Genomic DNA, 13,368 nt, shown 5'->3' on the forward strand with positions numbered 1-13,368 from the left:
AATCATACTAGTTCTATTTTATTTCTGTTAACTATTTTACACATAACATTAACGTTATAGACTTTCTCTTGTTCGGATGCTCTTTCGATTTTTATGAACAAACACATCAATAAATTCAGCAATCGTCACAATTCGATCCTGTCCTATTTCTTTGGTTGTTAAATTTTACATAAACTCGATTTCAAATTTTCTCGAAACTGGGTCATAGTTAATCGATAAAAGTGTTAATAATTCATCTAGATAAACGGACGATAAAAAATTGATAAGGCGACCATGCGTGTTTATGGAAAGTGCTACATGCTACGAATTATTATTTAATGTTATATACAACGATTCTAATAACAGCAAATTAAAGACTTTCCATTTCGTATAGAAAAAGTGAGGAAAAATTGGTAATAATTTCAGTTTGAATGTAATTGATTCCTTTGAACTGATATAAAAGTAAAAAATATCACTTGTGTGTGTATGTTCATTAGTTGACAGCTATAATTAGCATACAAGCGTCAAATATCTATTTTAGTCAGGATCGAATAAGAAATGTATATAGAACTAATATTTTATATTCTTTTTTTTTTTCTTCTGGAAGCCGCGCGTTTTACGCTAGTTGTACTAAACCCAATTGTTAATTTATATCTTCCACTAACTACTATAACGTTAATTATCGGCAGATCTGCTATAATCGGCTAAAGTTAATTATTGTTAGTGGTTTCATGGTCAAGGAAAGTATTGTGGGGTCAGTCATAACCTTCAAACCCGTTAACGGCTCTGTTATATTAGACTAAAAGGACAACTGCATAACTATTCCCTAATTGCTGCCCATGCACCGTCGGGGAAAAAGGAAGAGCAAGTAAAAGACAATTTATTAGAGAAACTAGTGGAACTGACAAATAATCTCCCCAAACAGGACATGCATGTTATCTTGGGAGATTTTAATGCAAAGATTATTAAGGAAGCAGCATATAGACCAACAATAGGTAACCATAGTCTCCATGATGTCAGTAACGGTAATGAGACAAGGTTTATGGACTTTGTAGCATCCCACAATTTACTAATAAAATCAACAATGTTCGAACACAAGAAATTACACAAAGAAACGGGGGTCTCCAACGACGGCGTCACAAGAAAGCAGATCGATCATGTTCAGGTAGATGCCATGAGAAGTAGTAACTGCTTAGGCATAAGAAGCCTAAGAGTTCTGAGGGATAATGAGATACAGTAGAAATTTCAAAAGGCTATACAGATAGCGCTAATACAGAGAGAGGATTATAACAACATAGACTCTGCTTGGAAAAATAAAAAATTAACTTTAACAAGCGTGTCAACAGCAAAAAAATGGTTCGATGACGATTGCCTGAAACCCATAAAAGAAACATGGCGAGAAGGGACATGCTTCAAAATTCCTCGCACAACACTAGTGAAAGGAAGAAACAGACAAGAACAGATACAGGAAAACTAATGAAAAGGAAAAAGAAGGAGTACCAGGAACAAATAATCAGAGATATAGAAGAAAATCGGAAGAACAACCAAATAAGCCAATTATTTAAAGGAGTTTTAGAGATCAAGGCCGGGTACCAAGCAAGAACAGGAAACTTTCTTCAAGACGGCAGGAAGAGGTCAGATTTGGAGCCCCTGCTGATTATAGCAGATATGATAGCCAGGAGCAGCCTGAGCCCCAGAAACGCCGAAGACTAGGTCCTAATGGGCATAGTCCGTGTGATAAGGTGATACAATAAACTTATCTTAGGAAAGCTTAGTGTCTGAAGGGCCCACAAATGGGCCATACCTATCTATTATAACCATAACCATAACTGATTACAAGGCATTACTAAAAACCTGGAACGAATACTTCTATCAACTGTTAAACGACCAATCTAGCAGAAATACATAGAAGTACATATAGCTTAAATAAAAGACCAATATCCGACATACTAAGAAGTAGCCCAAACAATTACAAACTTAAAAATAATAAAGTACCAGGCAGCGATGGTATACCCGCAGAGTGCTTAAAACATGGAGAAGCGTTGTACAGATCTATATACAAGCTAATTCAAGTTACTTGGCGAGAAAAAAGAATGCCAGATAAATGACAAGAAGGGGTTATCGTACAAATCCACAAAAAAAAAGAAACAAAAAGCACTTTATTAACTACCGGGGAATAACGCTCCTAAATACCAAGTTAAGTTCTTGCAAACATCCTGCTAGAAAGATCCAAAACGTACACAGAAGAAATCATTGAGGATTATCAATGGGGATTTAGACCGAGCCGCTCTACTATTGATTTGGTATGCGCAGTAAAACAGATAATGGAAAAATGTTGAGAGTTTGATGTGTATGGAAGAGTTACGGTGTAAGGTGAAAGCTGGACAACAATACTCGGAGACATTTGAAATAAACAATGGATAGACAACGATAAGGAACCCAAACGAAGAGCAACTACGTCTTTGGGAAAGAAAAATCCGTAGTAAGATCTTTGGGACTGTGCTCGATGCAGCAGCGGGACAATGTAGGATAAGAACTAACAAAGATCTCGAAGAAATATATCCGGACGCCAACATAATAAAAGAAATTCCTGCAAGGACACCTCAGAAGGCATTCTGACGAAAGAATAGAAAGGCTGGTGTTGAAAGAATCGCCAACTGGGAGAAGACCACGTGGACCTCGACTTCGAAGGAGAGATAATATAGCAGGAGACCTTAAAGCTATGGATGTGGGGAATTGGATGGAGATTGCTTAAGATAGAGACGAATAAGAAATGTTGTCACCCACGAAAGGTTGTAACGCCACGGACTAAGTAAGATCTGTTATACATAAGGACTCCATCAGCACCCGATAAATCTATTCTTGGACCCTCATATACCCAGGACTCTTGTATCAAGGCAACCTCGAACCTTCTTATAGCGACAGCAAGTTCTGAAGAAGTTGGCTGACCAAGCAACCAAGAACCATGAATGAGTTCATATCAGAGAACAGACCTTGAGTCCGTGGCCGAGGTGACTTTCTACTCATTCCCTTTATATACATAGGCAAACTCAGAAGTCACCCATTTCCTAGTTGCCTTCTCGGCCATATCTTTTTCTTTTTGCCACGATGTCCATTTTATTCAAACGAGTTGGGACGAGATGCAATCCGGCAAGGCAGTGAGCCTTGAATACTAGACAGTGGACAGCTGCTCACGTTGGTCCCTTTTCATGATAAACAAAAAAAAACTGTGAACTGTGAAGGTATTCTACTTGAGTTGCCTGCCTCAAAATAGGTGGTTATCTTTAAAGCTGGTAATTACTATTTAAATGGGAATAAGCTGGTCTTTCTCATACCGTTTTGCTGCATGTTCTCCTACCAGTTCTGTTTCTGTTATATAAATCCCCTAATAGTAGTATTTATTATTTCACGTATATGTGTGTATTATCAATGACATGGCAGACCCATCAGCAGAATGTAGGGATTTGATTGCCAATACTAAAAAACAAGTCAATAACAAGAACATACTAACAATAGCGGATTAAAGAAAGTATGCAACACACAATACACAAACATATAATCTACGTTAAACACATATGACAATTGATTCAGCAATGTTTCCCTACTGCAATAATTAGCTGAGACGCCTGGTCTATCCTATTTTTGAACTTAAAAAAAAATATGTGGCAAATACCCCATGAACTAAAGTAAATAAAAATAGACAAACTTGTTCTAGTGTTTTTGTCTATAGAAAAGAAGGAACACTTGGCTTGCATGTTCTTCAAAAAAAAAAAAACGTTAAAAATAATGTTTCATTAATATCCAGCCAACCTAGATGGTAAAATTGATGACCTTATAAAAGAGAAAAAGAAACCTGAAATGATTAAGTTTTATAATCAATCCAAGAGTGATGGATAAAATGTGCGCATCCTACAGCGTTGCTATAAATACCAGGCCCATGGTTATATTTTTTTCTATACTTAACTTTGCAAAAATAAATTCACAGGTCATTTATTTTGGTAACGCAAACGAAGCTGTTCCACAACGCTAATTTCTAAAGTATCTCGGTATGGAGTTAATTCATAACCATCTTTTACGAAGATGAAAAGTCAGCTTACGACTCTCGATATCAATTCGAGTAATAAAGTTCTATTAACATTTTATCACAATGGCGAACCAGAAAATGATGGTAACATTACTGTTGCAAAGAATTAATACAAGGAATAGCTGCAGATCTTGTTCATTACATGCAGCGTAACGGTACTCTTAGGCACTGTTAAGAAGTGACGCTTACCGATACTTCTGCAAACTTTGTGGCTGTTACCTGCGCCTCACATTCAGGCTTTATTATTTGCCGACACATGCGAACAGCCTCTGCCACGTAGCGATGATGAATTTGTAAATTAAGAAAAACTCAAATCCGGAGTTATATTGTAGGCGATAACTTTAACAAAAGTGTTTTTATTTGGATATGTTTTGTACAAAGTTATTAAAAGTATCTATAAGTACCAGGTTTTTCCACTACTTACGTATTTGAGAATCTGAGGGCTACGACGCGAGCACCTGTGTCTGAAACAAAGGCGTGAACAGCAGAATTACAATCTCAATACTCGATTTTGGCGTACAAAGCTAAAATAGTATTCGTGGCAAGTCAAAAATAAAAACTTACGAAATGAATCAAAGTCCTATTTTACTGAAGGAAATGGTGAAATTCAAAACTCACTATGATTGCCCAAAGAATAGCTACCAAGTTTCGACAGTAGGCAGACCACTTACCTATACATTTTATAGAAGGATGAGAAGGAAACCTGTGTCGTGAGAATGATACAAGAATAATGTAAATAATTCCTTTTCAAGTATCTATAATTCAATGTCAGAATGAATAAATATGATGAATAACTTTGAAATTTTTATATTCATAAACATATTACCAATTCTATGTATTAAGATTTAAATAAACTTGTTTATAAATCTACCAATCCCAGTTCAAATTTAGGCATGTTTAGGTTCTTGTTACCATTAACAACAAGACAAAGAAACTTCTACCTGCAGGCGTTATGTAACCAACAAAAGCATTTTAAACAGTGTATTTTGATATAAATAGCAGAGACGTATCAAGAATTATTTATTATCGTTAAAATCAAAATTGGTGTCTGAGAATAAATGTCAGACGCTATTTTATGAGGCAAATTGTTAGAATTTGTTCCCTTCTTAAGGTAATAAAGAGTTTAAGGCAGTTAATTATTAAACATATTATTCAAATTAAATTGTAAAAAGTGACAGTTGACAACTGGCATCACTATTTCAATATTGTGATCCAACGTTGCCAAATACCTTAATATGAATATAAATCCAATATTGTCAAATACACATTTTCAATACAAATTATCCCTTTTATGAGTTCGCTTCTTCTTTTTCTTCTTCTTCATTGCCTTATCTGATCCGGATGTTGGCGATCCTAAAGGTTATCATGGTTTGTTTGACCTCCCTTCGATATAGTTACATGCAGGGGAGCTCATTCCAAATAATTGTCGGAGGTTTTTTAGCCACGAGATACGAAGTCATCCCGGTCCCCTTTTGCCAAATACTTTGCCCTGCATTACGAGTAGAAGAATTCGACATACTTCTTCATTGCGCTTTAGTACTCAAGCTTACGCTGTTTCACTAAGTTAAACATTTTTTTCTCTTTTCATGAGCTGTAGGACTTGGACGTTGGTGACATGGTCCACATAAGATAACTTCAATTTCCTCCTGTAGATAAAAGTCTCGAAGACTTCAATCTTCTTTTCAGTGGCTCGCATCAGTGTCTTTGCTTCGACTCCGTATAGTAGCACCAGATAAACGTAGCACCTCACTATCTACATCTTGGTCTTTACACTCAGGTCAGTGCAGCATAGTAAGTATCCCATCTTGGTAAATGTTGATAGTGCAATTTCGATTCTAATTTCTTCAGTGTGGGTTGAGGGTAGTTCCGAGGTAGCTTAATCTGTCGACACTCTTGATATCTTCATTAGTTATCATTAGCGTCCCGGGATTTAAATTTGCACGGCTGATAAATGAATGAATTAATGCACGGAAGAATTTGGTTTTAATAATATTGAGGACGTGCTTTATGTTTGCAGTTATCACGCGGTGCAGCGATACGATTGGTAGTAGCACAGTATCGTCGGCGTAGTGGATGTATTCTGTTAATGTACTCTCCGTTAATTCGGATTCCTATCTCTAGGTTCGTGAAGGCTTTAGGAAAAATTTCTTCAGAATATACACTCGCGATCATAAAATCCGGGTCACCTTGAAAATCTCCGATATTTCATTTTTAACGAGCTTTATCGTAAATAATAATAACACAAATACAAACTAATGCATGTTTCTGAGAATTGTTACGGTTTTCTTTGTAACAAAGAATTCCAATAGTGCCGATTTCGCGGTAAAGTGCACACTTCCCAAAATTAACGCTACCTGTAACTCCGCTTGTTTTAAATGTCTCGTTTGTACTTCGACTTTCTGTTCAAATGCAACGGACAAACGTTTATTATTGCCACCATTAGTGTTTATTAGTGCCATTATTAGTGTTAATTTTTTGACAAAAATGCCTTTGATTGTTGTTGAAACGGCACAAATTGTTGCACTTGTGGAAGACGATCACACTCAACGGCAAGTCGCAAGAATTGTTGGCGTAAGCCTTTCTACGGTTCAACGAGTGCTTCAACGCTTTCAGGAGGCAAGTTTGCTAACCAGGCGACCTGGCTCTGGACGAAGAAGAACGACCAAGGCACTAGATAACCGTTTCCTTGTGTTTCAGGCTTTACGAAACCGGACCTCAACTGCGGTTATGCATCAAAATCGTCTAGAGGAAGTACGAAATCGCAATTTTAGTGTTGCAACAGTCAGAAGAAGACTTCATTCTTCTTGACTATCTTCTCGGGTAATGGCTAGAGGGCCGCCACTTCGCCGGTTGCCTCGAGTTGCACGACTAGCTTTTGCTCGACAATACGCGCATTGGGGAATTAACGATTGTAGCAAAGTGTTATTCTCAGATGAATCCCGTTTCTGCCTAACTGGATCCGATGGACGTGTAAGAGTTTGGAGGAGAACCGGTGAACGATTTTCACAAGCTTGCATTGCTCCAAGAATGCCATTTGGTGGAGGCTCGGTCATGGCTTGGGGAGGTATATCTTCCGACTTCCACACAGAATTACCCTTCATCGAAAATGGGTCCCTAACTGCACGAAGGTACATTACGGAGATTCCGAAAGAACATGTTATGCCCAACATGGCAGGGCTTGGAGAAAACGCCGTTTTTATGCAGGACAACGTGCGACGGCACGTTGCCAGGATTAGTATGTAATACTTGGACGAAGTTGGAATTACGAGGGTACCCTGGCCCGCTGGGTCTCCGGACCTGAATCCCATCGAACATCTCTGGGACGATTTAAAAAAACGTATTCAAACCCATACACCTCCTCCTAACAACGCACAGGAGCTTAAGGATCTGTTAGTGAGAGAGTGGAATAACATACCACAACATGTAATCCGGAGAAAAATTGAGAGTATGCCTTGTCGTCTGCAAGAGGTTATTGGAGCAAGGGGAGGCAATACACGATATTGGTCATTAAAATTTCACTGATTTTTTACCACGTTCTGTATTTACCATTTTTTTTCGTATGTCTGTTTTATCAACAATTTGATTTGTTTTCTGTTTTTTTCAATAAAAACAATAAAAAACCATTTTTTTTTCTTTCAAAACAAACATTGATGACAAATAAAAAATACAGTAGCCAAAAAAAAAGGTTATTACTGCACCAGAGGCAAAAATATTTAAGAAACTTGAAATTTTCAAGATGACCCGGATTTTATGATCGCGAGTGTATATTGGGAAGAGGTGGTGAGAGCACACCTAGTCGGTGAATTTGCTTCCGACTCTGCAGTAGGCCTCCGATAGGCATCTCAGATAAGTTCACGGATCTCTGGAGCAGGACTTGTAAAGTGTAAAGTGAACCCATAGAATTAAGAGTCATTCCTCTGGAATGTTATCTGATCTTTAGTTGACGTTGAACAATTCACTTAACTCCTTTGTGCTCACTGCACCCATCTCCTTTATAAGCTCGGCTGGTATTTCGTCCGGACCTGTGGCTTCGCTGTTCTTAAACTGTTATAAAGCCGCTTTTACCTCGTTCTCTAGTATTGACGGACCCGGTCCTGCAATATATTTTTGGAGGGTTGCCTTGGTAATCTAGGAAAAGTTCTTCTTCGATGTACACTTTCCAGGTGGTCATGTTCTCCAGGTTATTAAATTTGTCCATGAGGAGAGTTGTGGGTCTCGGCTTGTACTGACCAGTATCTTCTCGAACCTTTGAGTAGATGTTTACATCGTCGTGTGTTATTTGGAGCTCCTCGATTAATTTACATTATTCTTGCATCCATATCTTCTTGGCTCTCCTTAATTTTTTTTTGATCTTCGGACATAAGAACACTACACCGGGAATCTCATGTCCCCTAGAGCTGGAATTTACTTTGTTGTGTGTGTATGTGTGTGAAGAGAGGACAAATTATTGCCGATTTATTATGATGTAGGTATGCATGTGTATATGTGTATTTTGTGTTTGTTTTACAAATCTGCAGTAAATGACATAGCTGCAGCCACTATTCATGTTTTTCGTTGATCACTTTTGTTTATTTGTTATAACTCATTCACACCTACATATTCTATTGCCCTATATATATATATATATATATATATATATATATATATATATATATATATATATATATATATATATATATATATATATATATGTATATCCATAGAACGTTTCCTGCTAGCCAATATGAGATTATAACTTTCCCACCCAGTGTACTGAGTAGAACTCCACGCAGGATACACTACGTTGGAAAGTTCTCAATCCCCTTGTTCAGGCTCAGACCAGGATGGAGGATGGGGGTACTCAGTTAGATTTAAAAATGACTCAGTAACACGAGCAGCACTTTTTTCATGCAGTTACAAGTGCAAAAATATTGGACATGAACTATTGATACAGACGTTAAAGGAGATTGGTCTCGATGGCAAAGATATGCGCGTAATCCAACAAATATTTGAATATATTAAAAAATATTAAGATCAATCTCGTATTAACACTTGTTTTTTCAATATTCAGTTGTCTCTAAATTTTATAGCATTGGAATCCCAGATAAAAGAAGAATTGATCTATATGAGATATGAGAGATTCATATAAGAAAAATGCTTCGAATATCAGTTCTTGAGGAAGCTAACCACCCACCTTGTATCTTTAAATGGAAACATAGCGTCAAAAAAGTAATGGAGATCCTGAGAGAATGTCAATATCCATCAGTACATAGCTGCTAAGATTGTGGAATATAAGAAGTCATAAAATGATCATTTGTTTTGCTGGATTTATATTTGTTGTTTAATTTAGCGTTGTATGTAAATTATATAAATCAATAATTCTACTCTTAATATATACATACATAATACAGATACCTACAGCAATTTAACATAACCATATTATATTTATTTGATTAGAATATATAGTATTATCAGTTACGGACCTGCCTCTACCACAAATGTGTGTTACTGTAAGCCTATCTCTGAAGGCTAAGATCAGATTTGGCGGGAAACAAACCGGAATGTTTTCAAGGTTGAGTCGTGCCTATATGTATGCATATTGATTATCTCACTCAAAATGTCTTCCTGGTAGAGGGGACTCACGTTCATTCTGCGAAATTCCTTGTTCGCATTTTTCTGCAAAATGAACAATTTCAAGTTTATTATTTGCCCTGCCAACCAACAGTCGGTTCACGAGTATTCAATTATCTAGAATGTGGCTTCGAAAGCTCAAAAGGAAATAGAATAATTAGAAAATTCATATCTCCTGGCAGGGAATGTAATAATTTTGTTTCAAAATTGCCATTGCCATTTGAAACCTAATAATAATAAAGAAAAAAGTTTAATATGTGGTAACCAATAAACTATACTTTGATTTAGCTAATTTTTAAAGTGTATATCTAGGTCCGCTGGTCTTTTCATTTACAAATCTATGAAAACATTAACAGCTGATTTACACTTGATTACTATCAGCTTAAATTAATAAAAGACTTCTTAGCGCGATATAGCACAAACAATCACTGTTACGCCGTAAAAATTTAGAGTACAATATACCTATATTGTACTCTAGTACAATATACAAAAACGATTAAATTTTGCATTTATTGTTCTATCGAAAATGGTACCTTGCGTTCATAATCTTTGTTCCATATTTATTAATAATCATCTGATTTTTTTGACCATACTTAGAATAACTTTAGACCATATTTAATAAATAGAATCTGATTTTTTAGTATTTATAATATATTACTTTCTTTAATGATAAAATTTTAAATTTTTTCAACTTCGGGCTCATATACACGCACCTGGTCGTTTAGTGTGTTATCTCGTTGTTTTTTGAGCTAAAGAATTGACTGTGGTGGTTACAATAACGTATACACGTGTGCCTTAAATAGTTTATAAAAAAATCCAAGAAATGCAGTGTTTTGTGTGGAAATCGAATCACGGTGAATTTATTCCATTTACGGAGCATAAATTATTTTTAAAATCAAAATAATATCCGAAACATACATTCAGTGACGTATCAAAGCGCTTGCTACAGATTATTTTATGTAGGAAAAATCCACTAGCTGGACGAAAACGTCCAGCTGAAAGTATTAAAATAAGAGCCCATTCTATATTTTGAACATTTGCAGCCAATCTTGATCTTTTTGAGTCCATTTGCAGCAATATCCATTTTCTTTGTTTCATCTCCATTTTACTTTTACGTCTTGTTCATTCTCTTGTTTTTTTTTTCTGTCTCGTAATGATATCTCCGCCATTTGTAGTTTCATGTAAAGTTGCTGTAAGAAATATAGTAGAATGCTCAGATTTGTAGGTTTTGATAGTTCTGCTGTAAAATATAGCGCAACGGCTGGTTGTTCTGGTAATTAAATATGTAATTAACAATATTAATTTTTTTCTTAGGTATATACTGCTAAAGCAGGACATTTGTCCATTTTTTATTTACATTTCACTTTACATTGACCCTCCCTATTACCGCATGCTTGCATTGATAACTGATGTAGAATAGCTTTTGTAATAATTACTCTTGTTATTGTTGAAATTATTGATATAGAAAAGAATTCTATAACTTATAAAAACGGAGTTAAATTTAAAATTAACGTAAATATACTATTCAAAATGTTTAAAATTCAGCAAAAATTGCAAGCATTTTCCCGCTCTTTTTTTATTTACTTCAAAAATATAAAACCTAAAAATATAACAACTTTTTTGGTACACATTGAAACATACCTACTGTGTTTCAGCATTTAAATGCATTCGAATCTTTTTTACGAATACTTTTTTTTCGGGAATTACATTTGTTGAAATATCAACAAACTTTGTTGTCAATTCTAGTTTCTGCTCGTAGTTAGTCAAATTACGTTTATCTAAAAACCGTCCACTATCAAACAGTATACTTATTTTTTTGAATAATGAAAAATAGACAATCTGAAAATCGCTGAACCGGCGTTCAGACAACACAGAATATGTGCGGGAAAGCCAATACTTTCTTCAAATTGTAAAATATAAAAACAGAATACTGTCGAACAAGAAATGGCCTATTTAGATTAGTAGACAACAGGTTTGTTCCACCACCAGTATAAAAGTAAAGATCCCAAAAAAAGTTAACATGCATACTGTTAGGCCTGTAAGAGTCACTGCTCGGCGTGCTAATGAATTGATGTGCATTATTCAAAATTTTGGAGCACCACGATGTTGAATGGTTCGATAAGAACGACGTAGGCATTCCAAAATCAGATGAAAGTTAACAGACACACAACATTGAGCAGCAAACATCTGCTCAGTGAGATTTGTTCTGCAACTATTGTGCTCCCCAATGCCGAAGTGGAATACAATTGTTCTCGTGGATGCATGGAAAGGGAGAAAATGTTGCCTAAACGATGCTTCAGGAGCTGGCCCACCCTGAAAGATTATAGCCTTCTCCCTTCCGTTTTCTCCATGATTGGAAAAGAGTCCAAACCTACATTGCTTAAAGCAGGATTGAAAACACATACATCACCTATTATTCGAAATTCTCACTAAAATATTTATCTATTCTTAAGCTTATTTCTATCTGTGTAGTTTAGGTATACCCAGCAGCTAATTTCAGAGAAATACACCAAACCAAACCACAATAATTATGGGCGACTTTATTGCGAAAATGGGGTTTAAACAAGATGATGCAGAAGTAGCAATGGGTAAGTATGGCTACGGTGAAAGAAATGTACAGCGCAACGATTGCTGAACTTCTTACACCAGGAAAATTTATTCATGATGAACTCTTTTTTCGATAAAAAGCCTCAGCGTAACTGGACATGGATCAGCCCAGATGGCAGTGTCAAAAATGAAACAGATTATATTATAACAAACACAAAAGAAATCATCAAAGACATCGAAGCACTCAACAAATTTGCAATAGGAAGCGACCACAGATTAATCCGAGCTAAGATACTATTAAATGTCAAATTGGAAAGAACAAAGATGATCCTAAAAACAAGAAAATAGAAATGGATTACCCCAGAAAGCAATGACCTCTATGAATATACACTAAAGGATTTTTCACCTAAGAAGTTTATTACTAGCAGACCAGATAAGCGGCGATATATTTTACACTACATTTATGAATAACATTTTACTGCTCTGTTGTTTCAATCAGCACTGCTCAACAAGTTATCGTTTATTGGTTTATAATTTTATTGCAATGTTAATTTTTTTTAATTTCTTCTGACGTACGTATATTATTTGAAAAATAAGGAGTAAATACCATGTGTCATAATAATTGTAATCTCAGAAAAAAAGACAGTTTTTATACACACTTAAAAAATTTGTTTAGTAATGTATTTCTTAAATCCACACAATCATTGAAAAATGATTCATGCTGTTAAAAATATCTTTCTGTTAATGACACTGTCATCGACAAAGTAGATCAAATTCAAACGTCATCATATTTCTCTTCTGTTTATCGTTAAAAATTAATTGGTGGTCGTGGGTTGTATTTTTGTGTTTTAATAATTTAACAAAATACATAATCAGCAAAAACCTTATTTAAAACATGCGAACGGTTTTGCAATCACAATCAATAGTGTTTATGCTTTTTTAGCATTGGCTGTTAAATAATTTGTGTTCGAGTGTTTAGTCTGTTGTACAACCCTCGTCCTTTTTAGGGTGTAGTAGTTGTATATAAGTACCTATTTTTTATAGTAGTGTAGTTAAGCGGTACTTTAAAGCAAAATGAGTAATTTGAAAGAAAATAAAATATGTACAGTCGAAACGTAGAGTGTTATCTTCAGAAGAACGGCGTTTAG

Source organism: Diabrotica undecimpunctata, chromosome 4, assembly GCF_040954645.1.
Source record: "Diabrotica undecimpunctata isolate CICGRU chromosome 4, icDiaUnde3, whole genome shotgun sequence".
NCBI lineage: Eukaryota > Metazoa > Arthropoda > Insecta > Coleoptera > Chrysomelidae > Diabrotica > Diabrotica undecimpunctata.